This window comes from Orycteropus afer, unplaced genomic scaffold (genome assembly GCF_000298275.1).
Source record: "Orycteropus afer afer isolate SDZICR_OR568_19922 unplaced genomic scaffold, OryAfe1.0 scaffold01179, whole genome shotgun sequence".
Classification (NCBI taxonomy): domain Eukaryota; kingdom Metazoa; phylum Chordata; class Mammalia; order Tubulidentata; family Orycteropodidae; genus Orycteropus; species Orycteropus afer.
In genome coordinates, this window is record NW_006922766.1 from 120335 (window position 1) to 126466 (window position 6132).

Consider the following 6132-nt stretch of genomic DNA (forward strand, 5'->3'; position numbering starts at 1 on the left):
TGATCTTTAGTCATTAGAGAGATGCAAATCAAAACAATGATAAGATATCATCTCACCCCAGCAATAATAGCAAAGTTCAACAGGACAGAAAATAACAAATGCTGGTGAAGTTGTGGAGAGAGTGGAACACTTGTACACTGGTGGTGGGATTGTAAAATGGTACAAGCATTGTGGCAAATGATATGGTGTTTCCTTAAAAAGCTGAAAATAGAAATACCATTTGAATCAGCAATTCCATTACTAGGAGTATATCCTAAAGAGATGAGAGGCAGGGCATGAACAGACATATGCACACCTATGTTCATCGCAGCACAGTTCACTATATAGCAAAGAGATGGAAATAACCTAAATGCCCATCAATGAATGAATGGATCACCAAATTATGGTACACTCATACAATGGAATACTATTCTACATTAAAGAACAATGAAGGACATGCGAATCATCTCACAACGTGGATGAGGCTGGAGGACATTATGGTGAGTGAAATAAGTCATTCGCAGAAGGACAAATATTGTATGACTTCATTACTGTAAAAAGAGAAAGAAGGTTTGCTTAAGGAAGGAACTCACTTTTTTGGTTACTGGGTGGGGAGGAAAGAGCAGGTATTAATTTTGGGCTAGTTGGGGGCCACACGCTGATGTAGGTATGGGGAGGGATGGTATAGAAAGAGTCTGCGACCACCATGATAACATTAGGAAAAGGGAGGACACCGAATTGTGCACATAAGATATAAACGACAGAGGCTAATACCAGTATTTCCCCAATACTGCATTACCATTAACACCAAACACCAGGTTACAGATAAACACATAAACATATGAAAAGATCATATGGGGGTCAGTGAAAAGGAGTATACTCTAGACCAAGGATAGACTCAGCTGAGGGTAATCTTGCACAGATACCAATGATACAAAATACCTGCAGTCCTTACAGAAACAACAAAAGGCAGACATAGAGCAATCCCTCACAGAGACCCAGACACTGTGGGAGAGAGATCCAATGGATCTACCAACTCAGGACCATAGTACTATTGCGGGACACCAGACTCAATTGGCACAATAAAATACATAAAAATCTTGTTCCACAACCTACATTGGTGAGTAGTAACTGGGGTCTTAAAAGTTTTCATTAAGTGGGCATCCAGGTTGTAGCTAATGGTCTCCTATCATCAGAAACAGGAAAGAGTGCAAACAAAACAAAACAAAACAAAACAAAAACAACCCACAAAAAACGAGGGGATTTGGAAGCAAGCAGTCCTAGGAAATGATGGACTTCGAGACCAGAAGAACAAGATGGTGCCTGGCTATGAATGCCAGCCACTCAGAATAGGATCAAAACTGGAGATCCTGGATAGAGTGGGAGGAAAAACGTGGAATAAAACCCAAAAACACAATAATGACCAGAATTACTGGTTGGACAGAGTTTGGTGGGACCCCCAATACTATGGCCCTGGGATACACTTTAGGCCTGGAATAAAAGTCAGTCCCAGGGGATGGTCTCAGCCCAATGTAAACAGGATGAATACTCAGAGCACTTAACCCAGGGTGAGTTACCCACATACTCTATGGAGATGCATCCTTTGGAGCAATTGACCACAGGGCACCAGAGGGGCAACATTCACACGAAGGAAATGCAGGACACACAGGAGTGCATAAATATGAGGGGCATGGGGCGGGGGGGCTTACTGGGTAGAGAGGGGAGAAGACTGGGTTAGGGTTGGGGATGGTAATTGGGGAGTGAAACAAAATTTACACAAAATATTGAATGTAAAACAAACTGTTCTGTAAACTTGCACCTAAAGTGTTTGTGCACGCATGCACACACACACACACACACACAAAAGGATGAGAAAAGAAGAAAAAAAAAAAAACCAAAATGGATGTCAGAAGAGACTCTGAAACTTGCCCTTGAGGGGAGAGTCTTCTTGCTGCTGTTATGTTCCATCGAGTTGTCTCTGACTCATAGTGACCCCTCCTTGAGTTTCCAAAGTGGTATCACTACAGAAGTAGATCATCCAGCCTTCCTTCTGAGGAGTGGGTTGTGGGTTTGAACGGCCAACCTTCTGGGTAGCAGTCAAGTGCCTTAGGCACTACACCACCAGAGGGGAGAATAGCTAAAGCAAATGGAAGAAATGACAAAATAAAAGAACTGAATAGAAGATTTCAAAGGGTACTTCAAGCAGACAAAGCCAATTACTATAAGGAAATATCCAAAGACCTGCAGTTAGAAAACCAAAAGGAAAGAACACGTTCAGCATTTCTCAAGCTGAAAGAACTGAGGAAAAAATTTAAGCCTTGAGTTGCAATACTGAAAGATTCTATGGGTAAAAGATTGAATGATGCAGGAAGCATCAAAAGAAGATGGAAAGAATACAAAGAGTCATTGTACCAAAAAGAACTGGTTGATCTTTATCCATTTCAGGAGGTGGCATATATCAAGAACCAATGGTATTGAAGGAATAAGTTGAAGCTGCACTGAAGGAACTGGTGAAGAACGAAGCTCCAGGATGTGATGGAATACCCACTGAGATGTTTCAACAAACAGATGCCCCACTGGAGGCACTCACTCAGTTATGCCAAGAGATTTGGAAGAAGCTACCTGGCCAGCTGACTGGAAAAGGTCCATATTTATACTCTTTCCAAAGAAAGATGATCACACAGAATGTGGAAATTATCAAACAGTATCATTAATATTGCGTGCAACTAAAATGGTACTGAAGATAATTCAAAAATGGTTGAAGTGAGTATATTGACAGAATTTCCAGAGGTGCAAGCTGGATTCAGAAGAGGACATGGAACAAAGGATATCATTGCTGATGTCAGATGGATCTTGGCTCAAAGCAAAGAACCAGAAAGTTGTTTACTTGTGTTTTATTGACTTTGCAAAAGCATTCAATTTTGTGGATCATAACAAATTGTGGATAACATTAAGAAGAATGGGAATTCCAGAACACTTAATTGTACTCATGAGGAACTTGTACATAGACCAGGAGGTTGTCGTTTGAACAGAACAAGGGGATACTGCATAGATTTATAATCAAGAAAAAAGTGCATCAGGGTTGTATCCTTTCATCATATTTATTCAATCTATATGCTGAGCAAAAAATTCGAGAAGCTGGACTGAATGAAGAAGAATGTGGCATCAAGATTGGAGGAAGAATCATTAACAACCTTCAATACGCTGACAGCACAAATTTGCTTGCTGAAAGTAAGGATGACTTGAACAACTTACTGATGAAGAACACAGTCTGCAGTATATAAAGAAAAGAAAAATCCTCACAAGTGTACCTATAAGAAGCATAATGATAAATGGAGAAAAGATTGAAGTTGTCAAAGATGTCACATTGCTTGGTTCTGCAATCAACGCCAATGGAAGCAGCAGTCAGGACATGAGACAACGTACAGCACTGGGAAAGTCAGCTGCAAAGGACCTTTTTCAAGTGCTGAGGAGCAAAGATATCTCCTTGAGGACTAAGGTGCACCTGATACAAGCGATGATATTTTCAATCACCTCATATGCATGTGAGAGCTGGACAGTGAATAAGGAAGACCAAAAAAGAATGGATATTTTTGAGTTGTGGTGCTGGTGAAGAATGCTGAAAGTACCATAGACTGCTAAAGGAGCTAACAAATCTGTCCCAGAGGAAGTGCAGCCGGAATGCTCCTTTGAAGAGAATGGCCAGACTTCGTCTCACCTACTTTGGTGATGTTATCAGAAGGGACCATTCCTTGGAGAAGGATGTCATGCTTGGTAAGGTGAAGGGCCGACGAAAGAGGAGAAGGACCTCAACGAGATGGATTGACACAGTTGCTGGGGCAGTGGGCTCAAGTATACAAGGATCACGGAGCAGATGCGGAACTGGGTGGTGTTTCATTCTGCTGTGCATGGGGTTGCTATGAGTCCAAGACAACTTGACGGCACCTAACAACAACAAATTGCTTTTTCCACACAGAATGTGATTTGATTCCTGTGTATTCCATGTGGCACAATCCAGGTTTATAGTCATGAATTATGTTGTTTTAAAAAAGGTATTTGCAATGAATAATTCTTTGGTCTTGCAAAATTCAATCATGTGATATCCAGCATAATTTCTATCACCAGGGCCATAGTTTCCAACTGCAGATGCTTTTTCTTGGTTTCCAACTTTTGCATTACAATCACCAGTAATTACCAATACATCTTGATTCTATGTTTGGTCAATTTCAGACTGCAGAAGTTGGTAAACATCTTTAATTTCTTCATCTTGGCTTTAGTGATTGGTGTGTAAATCTGAGTAATACTAGTATTAACTGGTCTTACTTGTAGGCATATGGATCTTATCGTATCACTGACAGCACTGTACTTTAGGACAGATTTGAAATGTTCTTTTTGACAATGAATGCAATGCCGTTTGTCTTGAATTTGTCATTCCAAGAATAGTAGACCATGTGTTTGTCCAATTCAAAATGGTCAATACCAGTCCATTTCAGCCCACTAATGCCTAGGATTTTGATCTTTATGCATTCATTTTTAACAACTTCCAATTTTCTAAGATTCATACTTCATATATTCCAAGTTCCAATTAGTAATGGATATTTGCAGTTATTTCTTGTCATTTTAAGTTATGCCACATTAGCAAATTAAGGTCCAAAAAGCTTTACTCCATTCACGTCAGTAAAGTCAACTCTACTTTGAGGATGCAGGTCTTCCCTAGTATTTTGAGTGTCTTCAAACTTGAAGGACTCATTCTGGCTATATCAGACAATGTTTCAGTTATTTATAAGATTTTCAGTGGCCAAATTTTCTGAAGCAGATGGTCCCATCCTTTTTCCCAATCTGCTTAGTCTGGAAGCTCTGTTGAAACCTGTCCACCATAAGTGACCCTGCTGGTATATGACATACTGATGACAGAGCCTCCAGAATTACAGCAATATGCAAGCCACTACAGGAGGAAAAACTGACAGATGAGTGGTGGAAATGTAAGTACTACAGATGGACAAGACATTGGCCTCTTTACCCAAAGACTGTGGACTATGGTAGGGAGGAAGGCAGCTAAATTATGGCCTAGAATTCTTCACGTTCAAGGGCATCAATGTAGAGTAGGGGAGATGGAGTGAGTTAGCAGGGTCAACTGTCGTGGTCATGTTGTGAGAAGTATTTTTAAGTAGCCATCAGATCTAGAATAGGGAGTAGAATACAATGTGATCCTACTGGATTTCGTGTATGTGGAAACCAGTAGCCCTTCAGAGGACATCAAAAAGACTCAGAGAGTTCTACACAGGCATGAAGAGCCAAGACGAGGCCAGTAGACATGGAGTGGTCTTTGGACCATGATTGAGCTGTAGCTATAAAACATACCATGAATTCATCAACCACAGAATGCCCAGAAAAAGGAGTTATGTCCAAAGTATGAGAGACAAATTCTCACCAACCTTGATTCTAAGGCATTCTGGCTATACTTCTTCCAAGACAAATTGGTTCATTCTTCTGGCAGTTCATGGTATATTCAACATTCTTTGCCAACCCTATAATCTAACGCATCAATTCTCTTTCTGTCTTCCTTATCCATTGTCCAGCTTTCATATGCATGAAGTGACTGAATATACCCTGCGTTGGGTTAGGTGCACCTTCCTCCTCTAAGTGCCGTCTTTTCTTTTGCACACTTTAAAAAGGTTTTGTTTTTTTGCAGCAGATTTATTCAATGTAGTATGCCATTTGACTTTTGTTTTATAAATACTATTATGATTTGGGTGAAAGTTTACACAGCAAGTTCATTTTCCATTCAGCGCTTCATATACATTTTGTTTCATGACACTGATTGCAATCCCCACAATGTAACAGCTCTCTGACACCCTGTGATTACCTTTTCTCAGTGCATTTCTGCCCTCTGAGCTTTCTCTCTGCACAAATGCTGCCCTTCTTATCTTCTACGGTTGATTATTCTATGGGATGCACTTAACCTCGTGTAATTGTTCACCTCACAGGTCTATGTGGTTGAAAGTTAAGCCAGAGAAGTGAGTTCAATTTCATGCTTGAAGGATGACTAGGGGCCATAGCCTCGGGGGTTGCACCAGTCTCTATCAGACCAGTAAACCTGGTCATTTTTATGATATTTTTGTTCCACATTTTTTCCCCCACTCGATCCAGGAT